At 43.8% G+C, this 12,445-nt stretch overlaps 1 protein-coding gene across 3 annotated transcripts in view; it reads left to right on the forward strand.

The window, feature by feature from the left end:
- Positions 1-12,445, forward strand: part of MINDY4B (MINDY family member 4B) — a 1,400,689-nt gene that overhangs the window by 1,108,419 nt on the left and 279,825 nt on the right. The gene's annotated exons all lie outside the window — the stretch shown is intronic.

Genomic DNA, 12,445 nt, shown 5'->3' on the forward strand with positions numbered 1-12,445 from the left:
GCGAGGAGAACAAGTGCTCCAGGTTGCCCCAGTGGGTGCGTCCTCCTCTTCCAAGGCCTTTTCTGATCATTCAGAGGAGCCCCCTCAAAAGAGGAAATGTAAGAGGAAGCATGTTGACTCCCCTGAGTCTGTCACTTCGGATACCGACTTAGAGGATTCGGAAGGGTCCCCGAGGTCCCCCTCTGAAGATGTCTCCTTCTCAGACATCCTTGAGATGCTTAGGCAGAGGGGGAACTGGACTACCCTTAACCCTTGTGAGGATGAGTCCGTATATCTGGACATGTTTGGTTCTCGCCCCTCCACCTCCTGGGTGTCTCCGCCTTTCGATCCACTGATGGCAGTGGTGGCTCGAAAGGCGTGGTCAGCCCCAGATACAGTGGAACCAACTCCCCAAAGACCCACGAAATTCATCACAGCACCACAAGACAAACAATTTTTGACAAAGGGTGTCCCTGTTGATGCTATGGTGGTAGCAGCGGCCACCAAAAAGGAGTTGGCTGAGACTTCTTCGTCTGTCCATCCCTGTAATAAGGAGTCTAGGATGATGGACAGATACGGGAAGCGGATATTTTCCTCAGTGACCTTTTCCATGTGGTCGCTGAACTATTTGTTCCATTTTACACGCCTTCAAAGGGATCTCCTTAAGGAGCTACGAGATACCCTTCAAGATCCATCAGCTGCGGGGGCCCAGGATAAGATTACCTCCCAGCTGGCGACTCTTAATTCGATAGTGAACTCCTCCATGCGGCTCATTTCTTATGCGGCCGATGGGGTGAGTAGAGCCGCAGGCACAGGTGTGGTCTTGAGAAGGCACGCTTGGATGCGGTTATGTAATTTTGCGGACCCCTTTAAGGCATCTTTCACCAATACCCCTTTTGATGGTTCTGCTCTTTTTGGACCACAGGTGAAGGATACCCTTACCAGGTGTGAGCAGGAAGGCAAGGCTCTCTCTGCTGTGGGAGTACGTTTTTCCACTCCTGCTAGACCATACCCTAAAGGTCAGAAAAGTGGAAAAATGTGGTTCCAGAAACCCCAGGGAGCCATGCCTGACACATGTGGTGAGTTTCCCTCCAGGGGCAGAGGAGGGAACAACAATAGACGCCACCCTCGAGGCAGAGGGGGCCTGCAAAATCAGGGCAGCAGAGATTCCTTCTCTGACAAGCCCTTCCAGCATCCCTGAGTGGCTGTCTGGCTGCCTGCCTTCGGAGGCAGTCAGGGGAAGATTATCGCTGTACCCAAAAGCCTGGCAAGACATAACTCAAGACAGATGGGTACAGTCTATCATATCCGGAGGTTACAGAATTCCCTTTGTTCATACCCCCTTAAGGTCAAACAAATCCCTTCCAGATGTTCCACCCAGTCTAAGGGAACAAGCAGTCCAAGAGATCTCAAAACTGCTACAAAAAAGAGCCATCCAATGAGTCCCAGCAGACCAGCAAGGATCCGGAATTTACTCAAGGTTCTTTTAGGTACCAAAAAAGACAGGGGACTGGAGACCCATTTTGGATCTCAGCAGACTAAACAGGTCTGTACAAATAATGAAGTTCCGGATGGTCACACTTCAGTCCATTCTACCCTTTTTGGGTCAGGACAATTGGATGTGCGCCATAGATCTTCAAGATGCGTACTACCATATCAAAATGGACAGGCGCTCCAGAAGATTCCTCCACTTCCGACTGGGAACCAGTCATTATCAGTTCCGAGCTCTGCCCTTTGGTCTCATCACAGCCCCCAGGGTGTTCACCAAATGTATGGCAGTAGTTACCTCTCACCTGAGATGGCAAGGATTCCAGGTGTTTCCCTATCTAGATGACTGGCTCCTTACTGCTACCATCAGATATCAGCTGCTACGAGCCAGGAACTACACCATCCAAACTTGCTCCAAACTAGGTATCACAATAAATTTCAAAAAGTCTGCATTGTCGCCTTGTCAGTCTATAACCTTTATAGGCGCAAGTTTAAGTACAAAAGACATGTCAGCGAGACTTCCGTTACACAGAGTATTAGATATTCGCCGACATGTACAGGTGTTATTAGGATGCAAGAAAATTCAGGCCAGATTCATCCTAAAGACATTGGGCCACATGGCAGCAGCGATCATACTAGTCCCCCTGGCTTGTTTTCATATGAGGATTCTTCAGTGGTTGCTTTTTACCCAATGGTCATTTCTATAACTTCCAATGTCTCACACAATTATGATTACACAGACATGTAAAGACCAGCTTGCTTGGTGGACGGTTTCCCCGTCACTACCCCAGGGCAGACCATTTGTTCTTCCTCCTCCAGTAGCCATGGTGACCACGGATGCCTCCCTGATTGGGTGGGGGGGGGCACTTTCAGGGCAGAACAGTCCAAGGCACCTGGCAACCCCAGAGTACCATCTGCATATCAATGTCTTGGAGATGAGAGCTGTGCTTTTAGCGTTGCAAACTCTTCAGAACTCTCTTCCAACCGGGACCATTGCAATTCAGACAGACAATATGTCGGTAGTGTAGTACATCAACAAGCAGGGCGGAACCAAGTCCTACCCCCTATGTCGAGAAGCACTCAGACTCTGGAAATGGGCAGTCTCTTCCCAGTGGTTTCTGATAGCAACGCACATCCCTGGGAAGTCCAACTTTATAGCGGACAGGCTGAGCAGAGCAATTCTCATGCCTCACGAGTGGTCTCTCAATCAGACAGTGGCGGACCAAATCTTCCGCAAATGGGGTCAGCCTTGCTGTGACCTTTTCACCACCCCCTTCAACAGCAAGTGCGACAGTTTCTTTTCTCTCCTCCCTCTTCCCGGATATCCTCCCAGAGATGCTCTAATCCATGATTGGCCTCAGGGACTTCTTTATGCATTCCCTCCATTTCCCCTGATTCCCAAACTAATACAGAAAGCTACTGTGCTGGGATGCAAGATGATCCTCATTGCCCCCTACTGGCCTAGACAAATTTGGTTTCTGTTCCTGCATCATCACCTCCTGGAGCAACCCTGGACCCAGTACCAGACCTCCTGATCCATTAGTCAGGCGGGCTGCACCAATTTCTGCAGTCTCTCAACCTCACTGCTTGGTTGCTCCACTTCCAACCTTAGCCAGGCTTCCGGACATTTCCCAATCGGTGCGTGAAATCATCTTATCTTTACACAAGTCTACCACCAAAAAAAAACATATGCTAGTAAGTGGAAACATTTCTCTTGCTGGGCAGAGTCTAAAAACATAGATCCCTTTTCAGCCCCGGTCCACCACGTTTTAGATTTCTTAGCGGAACTTTTTCAGGATGGGTCCTCTTCTGCCACCATTAGAGTTCAGTTAGCCACAATTTCAAATTTTCATACAGGCCTATCTGAAACTAGTATCGTGTCCCATTAGCTTTGCAAAGCTTTTCTCAAAGGGACTACTTTGCTCAGGCCCCCAGTAAGAGATCCCCCGCCTCCATGGGATCTTAATTTGATCTTAGCTTCCCTAATATTGCCCCCCTTTGAACTCACAGCTTCATGTTCCTTAAAGTTTCTTTCTTGGAAAACCCTCTTTCTTGTGGCAATTACCTCAGCCAGAAGAGTTTCCGAACTCCAGGCCCTTTGTGTTCGCCCTCCTTATTTAGTTTTCCATAATGACAGAGTTTCGCTCAGGACTAATCCCTCCTTCCTTCCTAAGGTACCTTCTGAGAGTAATCTGAATCAGTCCATTGATCTTCCGGTCTTCTTCCCAAATTATTCCAACAAAGCTGAACATAAATTACATCAGTTGGATGTTCATAGACAATTACGTTTCTACTTGCATAGGACTAAACAAATTAGAAAATCAGATCAGCTCTTCCTGTCCTATGCTGAAGGTAAACAAGGTCTACCAGTGTCTAAAGTAACTCTATCTAGGTGGTTGACTTCTATTATTACTTTGATTTATCAAATGAGGAACAAACAGCTCCATGCTAAACCAAAAGGCCACTCTACTAGGGCTTTAGCTACTTCTGTAGCTTTTCAGGCAAGATTACCAATGGAAGCCATTTGTGCGGCAGCTACATGGGCCACTCCCCATACATTTATTTCTCATTATAAGCTGGATGTGGCCTCTAGGAGCAGAGCTGATTTTGGTTCCACTGTGCTGAAGAGTCTGTTCCAATGAGCCACCCAGGACTGAGGTGCTAGGGACACTGTCCCTACCAGCGAGAATGAAGGCGAGATAGACAACTTAACATTAAGAAGTTATGTACCTACCATAATGTTCCATGTTAGTTGTCTTCTCCTCGCCTTCTTTCTTGCGTCCCACCCTCCATCCCCTTATCCTAATAGACCAAGAAGAGTTGCTCTCTGAGTTCCTTTTAGCTGGCTGGGTCTTATCTGGTTTGTTACCTCAACCTTTTAGCTTTGTAACTAAACATATGCTGTTAGGACAGGTGTCCTTATATTTGTCTGTAGTTAGGTCTACCAAACGAGATCTGGGGATCTAGTGCCAGGCATTGTGGGATATGGGGAGGCCTCGAGCCAGTAAATAGCTCTCGAGCTTTAGAAGACGGCCGAGTCGGAGCCGAGGATTGGCTCCGAACCCAACCAGCAAGAAAGAAGGCGAGAAGAAGACAACTAACATGGAACGTTATGATAGGTACATAACTTCTTATTTCCAACCCTCAAGCCAACCTTGCTGTGACCTATTTGCATCCCCCCTGAGCAAGTGCAGCAGTTACTTTGCCCTAATCCCCCCTCTGGGGGAGTCACCCAGTGAGGCTCTTCTCCATGATTGGCCCCCAGTCTTCTGTATGCATTTCCTCTGACTCCTCTGATATCTCAGTTTCTAAAGAAAGCCAAGAGGTCAAAGAACATAATCCTCATTGCCCTGTTTTGGCCTCGACAGGTATGGTTTCCCTTCCTTTGGCTTCATCTACTTCAGAAACCTTGGATTCTGGACCCAGCTCCAGATCTACTATCTCACCCAGAAGGAATGATTCATCCGAATCTCCAGCATCTCAAGCTCACCGCATGGCTTCTCCAATTCCCATGATTGCCAGGCTTTCTTCTCTCACATCACCAGTCCGACAAATCATTATAGCTCATCACAAGCCTTCAACTAGAAAATTGTAAAATAGTAAATGAGAAAAAATTTCCAGATGGAGTCTTGACAAGCATTTTGACCCTTATGCAGCTTCTGTGGATACGGTTCTAGAATTTTTTACCTTTCTTTATCAGTCTGGCTGTTCAGCTTCCACCATTAGAGTACACCTGGTTGCGGTATCCAACTTTCATATTGGTTTTGATGAGTCTACTCTCATGTCCCATAAACTGTGTAAGGCCTTTTTAAAAGGAACACTCATGCTAAGGCCACCCTTTAAAGAACCCAGCACCACATGGAATTTACCCTTGGTCCTTCAATGCCTCACGTTACCTCCTTTTGAACCTTCGGCTATCTGTGAATTAAAATTTTTGACCTGGAAAACATTTTTTCTAATAACAATTACTTTGGCCAGAAGAGTATCAGAAATTCAAGCCTTGTCCTACAAACCCCCCTATCTAATATTTCACAAGGACAGGGTTTCTCTCAGAACTAATCCTTCCTTTTTACTGAAGTTTGTTTCAAAATCTTATATCAATCAAACCTTACACCTACCAGTCTTTTTTCCTAATTTCACCAATAGTGGAGAATACTCTCTGCACTTATTAAATGTCTACAGACAGTTATGTTTCTACCTTCACAGAACAAGAGATATCAGGAAATCTGACCAGTTGTTTGTTGCCTTTTCCTCACTTTCACTGGGTAACCCAGTTTCTAAGGTTACATTTGCTAAATAGCTTAGAGATTACATTACTTTTGTTTATAAGTCAAAGGGACATCAGCCACCACGTTCTGTAAAAGCTCATTCGATGAGAGCTGTAGTTTTTCATGCCTGAGCTTCCTTAGATGACATTTGTACAGCAGCTATGATGGGCATCTGCTCATACCTTTATTACTCGTTACAAATTGGACCAGGTCTCTAGGGGATGTGCATCCTTTGGTTCAATGTTCCTGTGGAATATATTTCCATGAGACCTCCCAAGATTCAAGTAGCTAGGGACTCAGTACCGCAGTCAAGGATTACGTGAAGACTGACAACATCAGATAAAGAAGTTATATCTTAACATAACGTTCCATCTGTGTTGATCTTCACTAATCCTTTACACCCCCCCTTCCCCCTATCTAAAGACTGTTAGTGGACTGAATCTCCCTAAAGACTGGCTTCATTATATGGAATAAGATTTGGTATCTCTTTATTACATTATCTGTCTGTCACTGTTTTTGGCAAACTCGATCTGAGGAAATTTCAGAAGAGCATTATGGGTAGAGGCTAGCTCGAGAGTTTTGGAAGGCGTGAGCTCAAATAAATGGCCGAGTTGGTTCCGAGGCTCGGAACTGAGCCCCACAGTCATGGATTAGTGAAGACTGACAATACAGATGGAACATTATGGTAAGACATAACTTCTTTCTATTTTTTTTTTTTAAGGCTCGAGTTTCTCTTAGGATGAATCTTTTCTTCATTCCAAAGGTCGCTTCAGAGACAAACATGAACCAGACCATTCATTTACCTGTGTTCTTTTTCAATTACTCCAATAAAGGCAAACACTTGTTACAGTCTTTGGATGTTCACAGAGAGCTAAGTTTTTACCTACATAGAACTAGACCACATAGAAATTCAGAACAGTTGTTTATTGATTTTTCACCAAAAAGGATGGGCCAGGCTATCTCTAAGATTACTTTAGCTAAATGGATTACATAATGTATTTCCACAGTTTATTTTCAGCAAGACAAGCAACTTCTGTAGCCATTTAGGGCTCATTCCACTAGATCAGTATCAACCTCTTCAGCTTTTTCTGCTAGAATTCAAATTGATGAAATCTGTGCTGCAGCTACTTGGTCCATAGCCCATACCTTTGTGTCTCATTACAAGCTGGACATTATTTCCATGATGAACAGAGCTTCCTTTGGTTCAGGGGTGCTCAGGCATATCCTTCCTTGAGGTCCTGCCAGGGTTTATGTATCTGGGGACTCTGACCCATTCTTGATGCATAATGGAATGGACAACATCAGATTAGAAGTTATGTACTTACCATAACTTGGTATCTGTGTTGTCCAATTTCAATATGCATCACATCCCACTCTCCTTCTCCCTTCCTTGTGCAGCTGAGAGTGATCTAGAGGATTATAGAACTCACTGGTTCCTAGGTTTGGACTCCAGTAGGTCTTGGTCTCTGTATTTCTATTATCTCTGAAATAACTATATTGAGGAAGGGGCAGCAAACTCGATATGAGGAGGAGTGAGGCATCATGGGAGAGGGAGAAGTTTGAGGCTTGGATTGTATGTCTGAGAAATGGCCAGCTTGGATCTGAGGACAGATCTGAAGACCCATTCGTGATCCATAATGAAACTGGACAACACAGATACCAAGTTATAGTAAGTGCATAACTTCTATTCCCTTGAATTACTTCAGGTGCAGTTGACTGTAGGTAAGACCCCTCTTCAGGTCATTGCCAGCTATAGGACCGCCTCCATAAATCAGGACATCCATTCAGCCTAGTTGGATCTACCTGAATCACTCAAGATTTAACCCAACACCCTGGTTTTGGGTGACTTTAATTACCCATCCATTGAATGGGTAAATTATACATGTTCTAACTCACTTGCCCAAAGGTTCCTGGACTTTGTTAACTCCAGTACCCTGGATCAAGTGGTTGACACACCCCCAAGGGGCTCAAACATCCTGGATCTGGTACTCACCAACATGGGGGACCACTGCACTACTCCTAGTGTGTGGCCATCCCTGGTGAGATCTGACCAGAAATCAGTCTCACTAGAAGTAACTATAACACAAGACCCCTCCCCTTTAGCAACAACAAGACTAAAAAAACTTCTCCAAGGCCAATTACAACCTCTTATGTGACAGCATAAATAGCTTCATAGCCCCTCCCCCCACTGGTGGAACAGACACCTATGCTGAGCTGTATACCAGTGCTGTATACAAGCACCTGTACAATTGTATTGACTCTGGCATACCTGATAAAACCAAATCAAGATCTTCAAGGAAAAAAAAAACTGCTTAGTGGACAACTGCCATTAATAGGGTATACAACAGGAGAAATAAATTGCTGTCTAAGAGTAGGAAGGAATGGTCTCAAAACTGGAAACACTCCCTCCTCAACTTAAACAAGTAAATAAGACTGCTAGTGAAGTCCTCCAAAGCTAAATACAAATACAAATTAGTTTCCCTAACAAAGGATAACCACAAGGCATTCTTTAGTTACATCCGTAACCTCAAAGGTAAGGCCCAGATTTGCACTGAACTCATAGTTAATGATACTACATATACAAAATTTGTTGATATAGCAAATCTGCTGGCTGACAGATTCAGTGAAAACTTCACTCTCCTGTCCCTGCCACATATATCCCAAAGCATCCCTAACACCTGTCCCCACCTAGTATATCTGAGGTACAGGTCTTAAACATCCACTCCCAGGCCAAAAACACAGCCTCTAAGGGACCAGTCAACATCCTGGGGTGTGTTCTACATGGGTTGAAACAGGAATTCGCATTACCATTGGGCATGCTTTTCAATCTCAGCCTAAGCATTGTCTTCATCCCAGCACAATGGAGAACAGCTACCGTCATCCCTTTGCACAAAGGGAGTGCATCCACGGACCCCCGGAATTATAGACCCATTAGCCTGGCCAGCCTTATCTGCAAGGCAAGCATCCTATTCATGTTAAATGAATCATCATGGACCTTATTAACAAAGATATAGGAAATCTCCAAATGCTCACCCTCACCAGTTTGGTTTTGTTGAGGGGAGATCTTGGCTGTTAAACTTGGTGGACTTCTTTGAGACAGTCACCAAAGCCCTAGACCAGGGCAAATCTGTGCATATGGCCTACCTAGACTTAGCCAAGACCTTTAACACAGTCCCCCACTCAGGCATCATTGATAAATTCATCCAGCTGGGTATCAACCCATATATTGACAGGTAGGTTGCAAACTAGCTCACTGATAGAATTGATACAGTCAAAATAGGGGACTCCACCTCCTCCAGCAGACCTGTAACCAGTGGTATTCCACAGGGATGGGTTCTGGGACCCCTACCATTCAGAATCTACTGCTGTAAAGTACAGACTAAAACTAAAGTACTGCGACTTACAAAGTTTGCTGATGACTGAAAACTGGGAGCGATCATTGAATGTCAATATCCTGCAAGAAGGTCTTACACAAACTAATATATATAACTGCACAAAAGGGAAATAATACACAGACTAATGACTGGTGCCAAAGTCATGATCTTAAACTTAACTCAAAAATGCATTATCATCCCCATCAGCAAGGGCGATGTTCCTGCAAACTGCAATATCAGTAGCAATACCCTAATGTCCAGTTTATCTACTTTCTGTGCTTGCCACCACTTGTTATTCTTTCTCTAGCCTGCTCTCCTTCTTTACCCTATCTTGCTGTGCTGTTATACCTTCCTATAACTCAGATTTTCTTCCTCTGCCTTAAATCCATACTCTTCTGCCTCTCTGTGTCCTGTATCACCTCAACAGCTCACTGATTGTTTTTCTTAGGGAATCTTGTAGTCACTCACCGTGGGTGTAGTCCCACTCCATTCGCTCCCCTCCCACCTACCCCCCATATAATTCTTTTTATACCTAACCACTCATCAACTCCTCCCCTTCCAGTTCCTCTCCAATGCTGCAGTTCACTTCCTGCCTCTATCAGAAATTCCCTCCCACTTTCCTGTTACAACTCCAATCAAACACAGCTACAAATATCACCCTTATATACATCCCACCTTTTCTTAAACTAATTAACATGTGCTGCACACACCCAACTACTAAAAGCATCCATCTACACACTAATAGTCTTCAACCTACTCCTTTCCAATCTGTCCTCCTATCACACTCAACTTGATAACCATACCCCATCCCCATGGCAAACAGAATCTACAGCTAATCTCATTAAACTAAAAATCTTCCCTATATCACCATCTGACCTTACCACACCCCAACCTTTCCCTTACTCATGCAACAAACCAACCAAAAAAACTAACCTCTCTCTTCACAAACACAAACTAAAATAATTCACAAATTTACCAAACTCTATCTACACCTACTCCAAAACCTCACTTGCAGTGGAGATGTCCACCCCAATCCAGGACCCAAAACACCAGTCAACCCTAACTCAAATCAGCTAAATCCCCTATACCACAGACCATCCTCAGCTCTCTGCTTTCTAAACATTAATGCTAGAAGCATACTTAAGAAAATCCAGGACCTACATGCCCTATTGGCACTAATCAAACCAGATATTGTTGTGTTAACTGAAACATGGCTCAAACCAAAACATCATGACAATGAGATTACTACCCCTGGCTACAATATTATCCGCAAAGACAGAGTAGAGAAAAAGGGAGGTGGTGTTGCAATAATATCCCAAAACCACCTCACCATAGAACAACTAGATTACAACACCCAAGATGTCAAAGATGTGGAACTAATCCTTGCCAGATTAAAAATAAACTCCAATAAACACATAGTTATTGCAGGTGGCTACATCCCACCAGACAATAATATCACTCTAATGGAAAACCTGCTTAATTGGATGTCCATTCCACATGAAACCATACTATTAGGAGACTTTAATATTGACTGGCTCAACTGTTCCAGCCATAATCCCACTGCTTTTATAAACCTCCATAAGTTTACCCAAACTATAACCACCCCCACTAGAAATGACAGAACATCCAATCACCGGTCCATCTTAGATTGGATCCTGGTATCTGATCCCATTCTTACACAACAATCTGGCTGTCTTCCAGATATCCTAAGTGACCATCATCCTACCTACCTAATTAGGATCAAATCCCAAACCATCAGCCAACCTATCCTTAGAGTAGTTCATAACAAAAAGACCTTCATACCTACTGACTTCATCAATGGACTAAAATACTGCAACTGGACTCCCCTAAAGCAATTATCTCTAGACAAAGCAGTTGAATACTTCGACACAACCTTCCTAAAAATCCTGGACCAATATGCACCCTCCCGAACCATTTGAATAAAAACTAACTATGCTCCATGGCTAACAAATCCCACTAAAACTATAATGAAAGAAAGGGACAACACCTGGTCTCAATATCAAAAAAACAAAACCACTACCTTAAGACAAAATTATCTACAGTTCCGGAACAAAGCCAAAAAACATATCAAACTAGACAAATCTAACTACTATCAAAACCTACAAGAAAAATATGCTCATAACCCCCAAAAATTCTGAAACACAATAAATTGTATACTGCACCCAGGAAAGTCCACTACACCAACCCATGTGCTACCAAATAATCATGAAAACATACCCATACAATTTAATAAATTCTTCACTGAAACAGTCCAGACCCTTGCCAATGCCCAAAATAATAGTACTACCCACCCTACACCAATAACTACCATAACCCACCCCAATACACAAAACAATACCCCTGGTTTTCAACTTCACCCCGTGTCCACAAGGCAATTTCTAAACTCCTTAAAAAACTTAAACCAACCACTCTAGCAGCTGATAAGCTACCAGCAGACTTCCTTCAAATATCAGCTGAAGCTATAACCTATCCAGTCTCCATTCTCATTAATAGATCTCTGTCAGAATGCAAAGTACCAGCCTCTTGGAAAACTTCCCATATCATCCCACTGCACAAAGGAGGTAACTCCTTAGAACTTACCAACTATCGCCCTATAGCTATCTTACCACCGTTATCCAAAATATTAGAAAGAGTAGTTCATACTCAACTTATGCAATACTTCCAGAATAACAACCTACTCTCCATATCCCAGCATGGCTTTAGACCTTCCCACAGCACAGCACCATAACAGCATTATTATCATTTACCAACATAGTTAACCACCACAGAAACAAGGGTCTATTCACTTCTTCCATATTCTTAGACTTATCAAAAGCCTTTGACATGGTAAACCACAGCATGCTTCTTGCAACTCTATCTACCCTAAATATAAGTCCCTCCTCTATATCATAGTTTAACAGCTATTTGTCAGATCGACAGCAAGCTGTCCTATGGCAAGACCAATTGTCCCTCCTGCTATCAGTAACTATAGGAGTCCCTCAAGAGTCTATCCTCGGCCCTCTGTTGTTTTCCCTATTTTCTAATCAGATACCTTCATCCTTACCAACTGCCTCAGTAGTACAATATGCTGACGACACCACCCTTATATGTGCCGCCCCCACCCTAAGTGAACTACAAACCCTAACCCAAAACACCTTCACCCTAGCCAAAACCTGGTTCACTAACATCAAACTTCTTCTTAACCCCAAAAAAAACTAATTCTCTTTGGTCCAGGTAGATCTCCTCCCCTGAGCAACAACTTCATCATCAACTCCAAAGAAACATTCAAATTAGTCCAACTACACACACTAAACTGCTAGGCGTAGAGATAGACAA

The sequence above is a fragment of the Protopterus annectens genome, chromosome 4.part1 (assembly GCF_019279795.1).
Source record: "Protopterus annectens isolate FY-2018-M chromosome 4.part1, PAN1.0, whole genome shotgun sequence".
NCBI classification, from domain to species: Eukaryota; Metazoa; Chordata; order Ceratodontiformes; family Protopteridae; genus Protopterus; species Protopterus annectens.